Source organism: Carya illinoinensis, chromosome 15 (assembly GCF_018687715.1).
Source record: "Carya illinoinensis cultivar Pawnee chromosome 15, C.illinoinensisPawnee_v1, whole genome shotgun sequence".
NCBI classification, from domain to species: Eukaryota; Viridiplantae; Streptophyta; class Magnoliopsida; order Fagales; family Juglandaceae; genus Carya; species Carya illinoinensis.
In genome coordinates, this window is record NC_056766.1 from 42720994 (window position 1) to 42733779 (window position 12786).

Here is a 12786-nt window from a genome sequence, read left to right on the forward strand (position 1 = left end):
TTTCTGAACTTGTTCTTGGACAAAATGATAATCGATCTCCACATGCTTGGTACGTGCATGGAGAACTGGATTAGCCGACAAAAATGTTGCCCCAAGATTATCACACCAGTGGCGTGGACATTTAGGAGAAGAAATGCCCAGCGCCTAGCTCATGTAAAAAAGATTTAATCCATAGTAATTCTGATGTTGCATTCGCAAGTTCCTTATACTCAGACTCAGTACTCGACCGCGCCACGGTTGGTTATTTCTTTGAACTCCAAGAAATTAAGGACTGACCAAAGAAGACACAATACCCCCCTGTGGATTTTCTGTCATCGGGACTCCCGGCCCAATCGGCATCAGAGAAAACCGAGAGTTAGAATGAGGAACTTGGGCGTAGCAATAAGCCAAAATTAGTAGTCTCCCGAAGATAATGCAAGATGCGTTTTACAGCAGCCCAATGTTTATCCGTGAGTTTGTGCATGAATTGGCACACTTTGTTGACCGAGAATGCAATGTCGAGACGTGTAAGAGAGAGGTATTGAAGGGCACCAACCACACTCCTATAAAGACTAGGATCAGAAAAATTTGCACCATCAAACAAAAAGAGGTGGGAGCTGGTCGACATAGGAGATGGCATAGCCTTAGCATTTGACATATTGGTTCAAGATAATAAATCAAGAACATAGCGTTTTTGACTCAACAAAAGGCCATCAGATGTGGGTACAACGTCAATACCAAGGAAGAAGTGAATGGGGCCGAGATACTTGACAGCAAACTCAACATTGAGAAAGTGAATTAGAGAAGTAACTGCAGCTTGAAAGGATCCTGTGATAAGTATGTCATCCACATACACAAGAACAAATAGCCGTATGCCACGAGAATTAAAAATAAATAGTGAAGTATCTGATTTTGAGTTAAGAAACCCATAATCAAGCAACTTGGAACTTAAGCGGGCATACCATGCGCGAGGCACTTGTTTTAAACCATATAGTGCCTTTTTGAGACGACAAACATGACGAGGGAATTGTTTATCCACATAGCCAGTTGGCTGAGTCATAAAAACCTTCTCATGTAAGAAGCCATGTAGGAACGCATTTGAGATATCAATCTGTTTGATGGGCCATTGCTGAGAAATAGCAAATGTAAGAACCAATCGAATGGTGGTTGGCTTGATCACCGAACTGGACGTATCCCCATAGTCAATTTCCGGTTGTTGATGATAGCCCTTAGCCACAAGCCGTGCCTTGTGATGAATCGGGTTGCCACTGGAATCTCTTTTAACACACTAGACCCACTTGTTGCCAACTAAATTCATACCCTCTTGATAAGGTACAAGTTGCCAAGTATCATTATGTAGAAGTGTCGAATACTCAGCATCCATGGCCTTCCTCCAAGGTTCATGAATAACAGCCCGTGAATAACAGCCAGGATCATTCGGAACTGGACTCAAGTTGGCCATGAAGGACTGCGGTGTAGGGGAGTCATCAAAAATTTTTTTTGGTTTGACAATATTTTTCTGGCTGCGTGTACGCATAGGATGAATGCGGGTAAGAGGAGCACCTGCCGCGGGAGGGTGATCTGTTGATGGACTAGCAGGTTGAGAGGGCTCGGGATGATCAAATGAAGTAGAGGTGTCAAAGCTAGAGATGACAGGGGACGTTTGTATGGGTGTATTGGAGGAAGCAGGTAATGCCGAAATTGTAGGAGTGGATAGAGAGGGAGAATATTGAGCTGAATTAATGGGAGAAGATGCCGAGGATGAGGATGAGGAATTTGCATGAGACAGAGTGATACAAGGATTTGAAGGCAATAGAGACATGGGGGCCAAAGTGGGCACCGACTGAGGAGATATGGAAGGTGAGGGAGAGATAGTTGGTTGCCTATGAGGAGGGCAGCGTGCATGAGGGAGAACTGAATGAGAGTGATCAACATGAAGAGTCGAAAAAGGGAAGTGTTTTTCATCAAAAACAACATGCCGTGAGACATATTTTACCAGTAGACACGTCCAAGCACTGGTAACCATTGTGATTTTTTAACACCAAGAAAAATACATTTTTTGGAGCGGAAGTCGATTTTATGGTGGTTATATGGACAGAGATACGGCCAACATGCACAGCCGAATACACGTAAAAGAGAGTAGTCAGGTTTTTGTTTGAACAATTTTTCAAAAGGTGACATGTTATGCAATGGTGAGTTGGGGAGACGATTGAGAATAAATGTTGCCATGAAGAACGCATCATCCCAATATGAGATAGGAACGGAAGAATGAGATAAGAGGGAAAGACCACTCTCAACTATATGTCGATGCTTACGTTCAACCGTCCCATTTTGTTGGGAAGTATGGGGGCAAGAGATGCGATGGGTGATGCCGTGTTGGCCAAAGAAGGTGTGGAGTGTGTGAAATTCACCACCCCAATCGGTTTGGACACATTTGATTTGGCGATTTAATAAGTGTTCAATGTGTTTTTGGAAAGAGATAAAAATCGAAAACACGGATGATTTTGTAGGAATTGGAAAAATCCACGTATATTTGCTGAAATGATCAACAAAGGAAACATAGTATTTATTACCACTTTGAGACATTATAGAAGAAGGACCCCATACGTCCGAAAAAATTAAATCTAGAGGACCATTGGACACATGACTCGAATGCGAAAAAGGAAGACGATGACTCTTGCCCTGTTGGCAAGAGTTGCAAACACCTGGAATTTTATTTGAAGAAACTGGAAGGGACGCGTTGGAAGTGAGTACCTTGACAGTCTTAGATGAAGCATGGCCAAGACGAGAGTGCCACACTTCTTGTTGAATCAACCCAAGTATGAAGGGCTGCACATGTGCACCGTTTCTTCCTTTGTTGTATTAGGCACCGTATTCTGCAGCAAATATTGACAAAAGTTCATCTGCACTGAAAGAAGACTTGAAGTTGCATGCTTCTTGTCCCCCATGGTTCTCCTATAAAAGGAGATGAATTCTTAAGAGAAAACCATCCTCACTGCGGTGAGAGATCAAGGGCAGTGGGTGAGGAAAGGAAGAGGGACGTGAGAGAGAGAAATAGAATTTTGTAGATTTTCTGAAAATCTTGTACAAATTCTATAAAAGAGGCTCCAGTGGACGTAAGCAATTTGCTGAACCACTTTAAAATTGTTTTGTGTGATTTTCGGACAGGTTAGAGGCTCAACAATTGGTATCAGAGCTCTGGTTCGATCTGTCTGAAAATTCAAGTTGCTCAAAATCAATTTTTGATCACACCACAATGTTCCTCTCATCAAGACGAATCCGTAGCCGCAAACGGCGTCGAAAACGGATGTCGGAGGAGCCCGTACGCGCCCCTGGAAGTCGGAGAGTGCGATGCACGCGCCTCAGTTGCACTGGAGGAAGAAGACGAAGTGGGATACACGCGCCACGCGCCCCCACGTGCGGCTGGAGGAAGAAGACGCGTGGAACACACGGCCTCACGCGCCCCCACGCGCGGCAGATGATGAAGACGCGTGAAAGACACGGCCTCACGCGCCCCCACGCGCGGCTGGGGTTCAAGACGCGTGCAGTGCACGCGCTCACGCGCCCCCACGCGCACTCGGAGTACTCTGGCGCGTGTTGGACACGCGCCAGACGCACCTCAGACGCCCTACTGCGGCGCGTGTGGTACACGCGCCAGAGAGATCTAGACCGTCCGATTTTCAGATCTTTGTTGGGCTAGATCTAAGCCATTCGGAGTCCGATTTCAACGATCAAATAGTGGTTTCTAACTATTTGGATCATTCCGGACTCATCCGTATGGTGGGAATGTCGAGATTCGCCATCGGTACTGTTGATCTAAACTGTCGATGTGTTGCAGATCATTTTGGGCTAGATCTACGCCGGTTGGAGTTCAATTGTGATGATCAAATAGTGTTGACAAACCATTTGGATCATTCTGAACTCATCTATACGGTGGGAATGTGGAGATTCGCCATCGGTACTGTCGATCTGAACTGTCGAGGTGTTGCAGATCGTGTTGGGCTTGATCATAGCCAGTTGGAGTTCCATCGCGATGATCAAATAGTGGTGTCAAACTATTTGGATCATTCCGGACTCATCGGTACAGTGGGAATGTTGAGATTCGCCATCGGTACTGTCGATCTGAACCGTCCACGTGTTGCAGATCAGTTGTGGGCTTGATCGTAGCCAGTTGGAGTTCCATCGCGATGATCAAATAGTGGTGGCAAACTATTTGGATCATTCCGGACTCATCGGTACGGTGGGAATGTTGAGATTCGCCATCGGTACATTCGATCTGAACCGTCCACGTGTTGCAGATCAGTTGTGGGCTTGATCGTAGCCAGTTGGAGTCATGATGGACTCATTGGTTTTGGGCTTAATTTAAGCCAGTTGGGATCGTGAAATTTGATGGAGCAAATTTCAGATCATTGGACAATGCTGATTAACTTGTTATATCAGCAGGTTTTGGCAGTCATACAACTCATGGAGCATATTGTTATTAAGAGGAGAACCGCATCGGATCTCGTTGTGGCTTTCTTTGAAAAGCCAGTTGCAAATAACAAAGTGCAGATGAAGCTTTGGTGTGGTAGTGTGGATACGTACAGTCTAAGGAGGTTCTGTCTAGGAGATTGGAAATTTTAAGTGTGTCCATTGTGACCCTCCAATCTTTCCTGGGAACTGACTTAGTGAGGTACTATTCATTTCTACAGTAAATTCATTAAAGCAATGTCAGGAAGTAAGGTTTCAAATCTTGTCAGATTTGAGGTGGAGAAACGGTTCAATTTCAGATAAGGCAGAAGGTACTATTGTTGCCCAATAGCATTTGGCGTTGTGGTCAAAAGGTTGGGAGGTCATGAGAATGGCTATGAGTAATTCTGCAAAGAAGTCAAAGTTGAAGTTTCTCAATGTAAGAGATCTTATCCTGGATGAGGAAGTGCGCAGAAGAGATTCTGGCAAGATTTCGAGTTGTTGGTCCTGAATGTTGATTGTAAGGACAGAGGCAAGTCAAGATCTGGACAACAGATGACTCGCTAGAAATTGTGGTAAGACAGGCCACAAGAGACTGCTAAAATCAGGAGAAAATTGAGAATGATGCTGTAAATATGGTGACTGAAGAAATACATGGCGTTGCATTTTTTGCAGTGCACAATGCTGTTAAAGACAGCTTGAAGACAGCAGTCATTCAGTAGTGTTTTCTCAAAGGCGTTGAAGGGCAAATCAATCCCTGAAGTCAACAGTGATACTAGCGACTGGTGAAACGGCTAGTACAAGGAGCAGTTTCGGCAAGTGGCTCCAAGTCAGTAAATGGAGATACTGGTATTGATGCTAATGTTGTGTCTCTCTCCATGAAAAAAGAGACATGTATATCCTCATGGCATGAGTTGCCATGATAGAGGATGTGTTAATGTTAGCAGGTCCACAAGTTTACACACAAGCATTGGTTTGGCATTAATGCAGGGTGTGTGGTGGAAATTTATGTCGATGGCTGATGAACTTCCAGGAGAGCCAAACGTTGAAGTTACACCATAGTTTTTCAGCAAGGTTATTTTCGACATGGGCCGAAGTGAAATGCTTGGAATTAGTTTATTCTGAGTGGATATGCTTTTATGGTGAAGCATGATAGCGGGAGCTATGAAGATCTTCATTGAGGTGGAGCTTGGCTGTGGGACCAGTCAAAGTCACAAGGTGGAGATTGTTGCTATTGTTGCCAATAGCATTTGGTGTTGGAAGGTCACGAATGATTAATTGGTCTTGGCTCGTGGTAATTGTCGTGTGAATTAGATGAGAAAGTAAAAGGAACCCAGTTTTACTTTTCTAAAGAAATCTCCCTAGACCATGACATGAAGTATAGGTGTGAGAGATGGAAACAAAACGTCAGATGTTCCAGGGATATCTACACCTAAAGAACTGCCAAGACGATCAGACCTCCATGGTGGTTACTACCTTAAAATGTATCCTGCCGAATGAAGGTAATGAACTACGGTATGAAGAAAAATCTTGCAAGAAGGGAGATTATGCAAGTTGGAGACTGCACACAAGATGGGCACATGCGACTGAAGATAGAAGCAGGATGAAGGATCAGTCACCCAGATCAGAGATGAGACCTCAGCAACAGGTTCTCTGATATGTGTCAAGGTCTGTGCGAAACCATTGATTCCCAGTGTAGTGGGAGATGTGTTGCCCTATGTAGATGTGTTGATTAAGGGCATTGTACGTGATGAACTAAAGTTATGCATCACTTTAGTTAGTCTTCTAAGTTGAAGACATGAGCTGTAAAATTGTATAAGGGATCATGCTGGAGATAGAGCTCGGCATGTTGAGAACCAGTCTCCAAGTTGGAGATTGGTGTGATTGTAGGATTATGGAACCTGGTTTGAAAGCTGTAAAGGCACCAAGCAAATTGTTCGCTCGGATGTGGCTAGAGCGAAGCAGATTGTTCACTCGGATGAGCCTAGAGCGAAGCTCAGTTTGCTCAAGGTGTTCGCTCGGATGTGGCTAGAGCGAAGCAGATTGTTCGCTCGGATGAGCCTAGAGCGAAGCTCAGTTTGCTCAAGGTGTTCGCTCGGATGTGGCTAGAGCGAAGCAGATTGTTCGCTCGGATGAGCCTAGAGCGAAGCTCAGTTTACTCAGATTGTTCGCTCGGATGTGGCTAGAGCGAAGCAGATTGTTCGCTCTGATGAGCCCAGAGCGAAGCTCAGTTTGCTTAAGGTGTACATGAGTGCGGACTCATGAACTCGAGCAAAAGAAGAATCCTAGAGAGTTGAGATTGTGCAATTGAGCACTGGTAAATCTCCTCTGAAGAAAATCCCTTGCAAGCTCCGTGGATGTAGACGATGCTGATGCATTTGAAGATGCATTTGGAGAGGCATCTGGATATCCATTTGAAGACGTACCTGAAGATGCATGTGATAGCGGATCTCTCATGGCTGACAAGCATTCAAAGAAAGAGGTGAATTCATTTGAAGAATGAATCAGTTTACAAGCAGCCTGGTATGGCATACTTGGGTGGAGGGGGTGATTGTTGAATCAACCCAAGTATGAAGGGCTGCACATGTGCACCGTTTCTTCCTTTGTTGTATTAGGCACCGTATTCTGCAGCAAATATTGACAAAAGTTCATCTGCACTGAAAGAAGACTTGAAGTTGCATGCTTCTTGTCCCCCATGGTTCTCCTATAAAAGGAGATGAATTCTTAAGAGAAAACCATCCTCACTGCGGTGAGAGATCAAGGGCAGTGGGTGAGGAAAGGAAGAGGGACGTGAGAGAGAGAAATAGAATTTTGTAGATTTTCTGAAAATCTTGTACAAATTCTATAAAAGAGGCTCCAGTGGACGTAAGCAATTTGCTGAACCACTTTAAAATTGTTTTGTGTGATTTTCGGACAGGTTAGAGGCTCAACACTTCTAACGGAACACGCTGACAAGAAAAAGCTTGTGGTTTACAAGGAGGAAAGAACGGATAGAGACCACCCTCAGTTTTGCCGTAGAACAGGAGCTTCTTGGTGCATTCGTCCTTCATAGAAAAATACCCAGCATGAAATTCAATAAATACATGATTATTTGCCGTAAACTGACTCAGAGACACGAGATTCTTTTTAATGTGAGGCACATGCAAAATGGACTTCAACTTAAAAGTAGAGTTGTCAAGAGAAAGTTGAGAGGAACCAGTATGAGTAATAGGAAAACCTGCACCATCCCCAACTTGGATGGTATCTGTTCGTTGGAATGGTTCAGCACCAAGATTTAAATTTTGAAAATCATTGGTTAGGTGATACGTGGCGCCAGTGTCGGTGTACCAGTTTGGATCATTGGATGTTTGTGGATGAGCCACAAATGCTTGCATAGGAGGCGGGGTACCCTGATAAGATAAGTCCAGCCGATGATGACATTGCACTGCATTATGTCCATTTTTTCCACACAGTTGACAAACAAGGCGTGATCCTCCTCCAGAAAAATTCCCTTGTGATCCGCGTCCTCGGCCACGGTTGTGCCTTCCTCGACTATTTTGAAAAGAACGTTGAGAGGTCCTTCCACCACGGCCACGTGAATAATCATTCCATGTGGCTAAATTTGCTGAGCCAATGGCTATATCAAGAGCAGAATTTTGCTGCTCAAGTCTGAGTTCAAAGCTTAACAGATGAGCATATGCATCTTCAAGAGAAAATTGATCAACTCTAGTAGAAATAGAAGTGACAATGGAGTTATAGGATGAGTCAAGGCCAGCAAGGATATATGTGAGGAATTCAGAATCATGAAGGGGTTCACCAACTGCTGCCAATGTATCAGCAGAGGTCTTAACTCGCTGGTAAAATTCGGACATGGACATATTGCCCTTCTTGAGAGTGGATAATTCAAGGCGTATGCCGACCACTCATGCTCATGCATGATTAGAAAACATGCGCTCAAGAGCACACCAAACATCCTTAGATGTTTCAAGACCCACCATGTGGGTGATAATGGATTCCGAAAGAGAAGACATGAGGGCACCAAGGATTACCTGATCCTGGTTGTAACATTTAGAAAATTCTGGATTGGGAGTAGTTTGGATTGTGTCATCATCTTTGGAAGTAAGAATTGTGGGTGGATGACATGGAAGTGTTCCATCAACATAGCCAATCAATTGTTGGCCTCTGAGATATGGCAGAATCTGTGCTCGCCATAGAAGGAAGTTATCCTTATGGTGACAAGGTTTTGTAGGCTAAGTGGGGCAAAAAGAGACATTGTCTGGGAAAGAGAAAAATAAATAAATAAATAAATAGAGAATTTCAAGTGAGGGACTTAGCCGAAATGGTAGTGGAGGCCGTGGGAGCAGGATCTTCTTAGACGGTGGTCTTTTGGCTCTGTGATACCATAATAAAGTATTGACAGTACTGCAAATATTGTAATCTCCCTCAATATCGAGTGGAGGAATTGTATTAATGTATATATAGAATTACAAGAGTTGACTATACAACTGTAGCTTAAGGTGTATACAAGGAAATGAATAACAGAGAGATATTGAGCAGCAATCACGGGAGCTGGTCTGGTGCAAGATCCATAGCAGTAGCCGAATCCATAGTTGCCTTATTAGTTTGGATGTGGTGATGCAAGGAGTTGTAATATTATTGGACTCTCATAAAGTCAATTAATAGTACGAATTAGATATAAAAAGGAAATAATTCAATTACAGCATCAATCCACTCAGGCCCTATGCCAATAATATTGATGGATCGAGGATGGATTGGCTTGATAAGAGAATAATATAGTAATTAAATAATAAAGTTGGATGGAATTAGTTTATTTCCCATCTACACGGTTTTTTTAATTAATTTCCACCGATTAGGATTATTTTAATTAAATTATAGTATCAACTTTAGACTCTTGAATTTTTCTGACGTGGGAGCATTGAAAAATCATTCCATTAACAACGCCTGCTCCAACATCTTTCATTCTCCTCACGGCAATAATGACGGATCTAGGATGGATTATTGGCTTAAGAAGCGAATATATATATATATATATATATATATATATTTATATATATATATATTTATAGTAAATAAATAAAGTTGCATGGAATTAGTTGGTTTAGTAATTCCAACTACATGGTTTGGATTAAGGAAAATGCTACCCACAATTCTTACTTGTTATTGTTTTTTTTTTCTTAATGATTAAGAAAATGTCTTTTAATTAATTTTTTATTTTTATTTATTTTTAAACCTTTAAGGGGTTTAAAAAAATATTTTTAAAAATATGATTTGAAATAAAAAATAAAAATAAAAAAAAGTGGCTACTTCTTTTTGGCTTTTGGCAGTGTGCATGGCTTCCATTGATCACTAGCAAATACGACAAAATGGATGGAATGGGTGAGTTTTATAATATATAGTTTCCTTCCATTCATCTCTTCGAATTAATTAATCCCCATATATAATCCTTAATTTGAATGGAGGAAAACAATAGGTGAGATTACTTTAGAAATAAGGATGCGATCTTAGTTTTAGTTTAAAAGAAACGTTTGTTTCACACAGAGATTGATTTGTGAACTTTATTTTAATTTGTGTACATCACATTTGTCAAAAAAAAAAAAAGAAATTGATTAAAAAAATAGAATATAGAGCATTCTCATCTCATTCCCTATAAAATTCCTTATAATTTAATTAAAAATCACATTCCCTAATATCTTTCCCTAAATTTTATTTACCTTTCAAAAACCTTATATTTCTCATTCCCTATCATTTTTCTATTCTATTAAAATAATATTTCTCTATTATTTCTTTATTACTCTTTTCTCTCACTTTCATGTACAAATTTAACTACTCAATATTTTTTCTTATGTTTGGAACTATTACTCTAGTGAATATTTTGAAACAAAATTTTAATTTTTTTTGCAGATATGATAATATTTTTAATTTTTTTTTTATATTTTATGTAATTATTTTAAATTATTTTTAAAATTATTATTTAAAACTATAATAAATATGAGTATGAGAGAAATTGTAGATGATTGGAAAAAGAATTTATTTTATTTATTAGAATAAAATATTGATAAAAAATGATTGAGGAGATGGGTAGTGATTCTCTATGTTTAAGGAATCACTGTCCATCCCCTAAATTGTTAAGAGAAAATGAGTTGATTGTCATATTCTTGTGAAAACTTATGTAAAATAGTTTTGTAACAAGTGTTGAAGCGATGTAACATGAAAATGATTGAAGTGTGCTCATCATGGGTCAAGCATAGCTCAAAATAGAGAGTTCGCTTGACTAGTGCTCGAGCGAGACCCATCCAGAGTGGGTCGCTCGACTGGCGCTCGACATGGTGCTCGAGTGAGGCCCATCTAGAGTGGGTCGCTCGATGTGCGCTCGATATGGCGCTCGAGCGACTTCTAAAAGACAGCGTGTGCTTGACTCTCACTCGAGCCAATTTTCCAGACCACTTAAAATTTAGGGTTTTGAGCGCCTCTTTCACTTGGGACTATAAATAAAACATGTCACTTATGTTCTTTGGTGGGGTGAATCAGAGCAAAAACCCTAAGGACTTCCAAGAACTTTTCAAAGTAACCTCTCACCCACTTGGTTGATTCTCTCTTGGATAAACACATCTACATCACACCACACTCAAAATCAAATTTTTTATGAGTCCATTGAAGTGGACATGTTCATTGGCTGGAAGAGTCCAGAGCTGCTGTTGATATAGAGATCGAGAGTTTCTCGTGGGAAGTTATAGAAAGGTCGAAGTTCGACACTACATGCATGTAGAAATCAAGTGGGTCACTTGTAGTGTTGCAAGCCAAGTTTAGCTACTACAAAGGTTTTGTAAGTGTCTCTAAATTGGGTATAACAAACTAAAATTTCTGTAGTGGATTTGAGGTGGTGTCTTACACCTAGAGTGGTTTTAGATTTTGAAGATGTTCTTCAAATGAGTTTTCACTTCGTGATCAAATTCACTGTCTTGATTATTTGTGCTATTTGATTCTTTTATTAACTGTTTGTTTGACTAATTTTGAAAATACCATCAAAATTGGATTACACGTATTCACCCCCTTTAGGTGTAGTAATTAGTAGAACTACTGCTTTTCAAAACCTTTTATCTTTTTATCTAAAGTAGATATTCGGATGTAGAGGGATTTTTACCAAAATCATAAAATGAACCTCAAATTATAGAGAAAATAGTGTTATGAGGCATGGGATGAGAATGCTCTGAGGCAAGTTTTTGTAGAGATATTTGGAATGAGGATAATTAATTAAATATAAACCTTTAGTATGCATGAACTAATGAATCGATTTGATTAAAATGATATTAATGATGAGCTTTTTCATACAAAAAATGTTAGAGAAGTGTTTTAATTATAAAAAGATTTCATAAAATTAAACTCACAATTAATTAACGTAACTTGTTGCTGTAAGTTAGATTGTATATTAATACCAACTCATTTCGATTGCATCAATCCACTTAGCCCCACGCCAATAATATTGATGAATCAAGGATGGATTGACTTAATTAATAAGAGGTTTTTCTGACGTGCGAGCATTGAAAATTCATTCCATTAACTACGCCTGCTCCAACATCTTTCGTTCTCCTCACGGCAATAATGACAAATCGAGGATGGATTATTAGCTTTAAGAAGCGAATATATATAGTAATTAAATAAAGTTGCATGCAATTAGTTGGTTTAGTAAGTCAATTGCTGTGGCACCAATTAATTGATTATTTTAAACAACTTTTGAAAGTTTTAAAGTTATATCTTTGTAGGATATTCTTATGTCTTTTTACAACAAAGTCATCATCTAATAAAAATCCACTGACCAACTTGAACATCTTTTTTTCTTTTTCTTTTTTTTTTTTTTTTTTTTTTAAGTCAAAAAGTATCAACTTGCTTTGAGACCAAATAGATCACTTTAATTAAGGATAGCAATGGGCCAACTAAATCAATCTTTCAATTGGATTTGACACAATATTCCCTACTCATTTATAGGAATTATTGCGTACTGACACTCATGACCAGCTTGTATTCTTTCGTTTTTTTAATCACATCGACGACCGTGACTACAACTATCCAATTTTGGTCGGTACTGGATATGGGAACTGTCTGGGCCACAGAGAGATCGATCGTCTCAGATATTTTTCTCAATACTGTTTTTAATTTTTTATTTGGTATTTGGTACTGAAATTAAAGAGATGCCATATATGTTTCATATATAATGTTAAAATTGCTCATATATGTTGGCTGGTTTGGATTATGGGCAACTCACTCTATTGATCTCAACTTTTAAATTTAGGAACACTATATATGCAAATATAATCATCCAACTGAATTAAGAAAGAAGAGCCCAATTTATTTGCTCAATAA

At 40.1% G+C, this 12786-nt stretch overlaps 1 non-coding gene across 1 annotated transcript; it reads right to left on the minus strand.

Annotated features, from left to right (window-relative positions):
• Positions 1-8080: 8080 nt before the first annotated feature.
• Positions 8081-8219, minus strand: LOC122298038. Its single transcript, XR_006239096.1, has one exon. It is a non-coding gene; the product is annotated as a small nucleolar RNA Z247 (small nucleolar RNA).
• Between the last annotated feature and the right edge of the window lie 4567 nt (positions 8220-12786).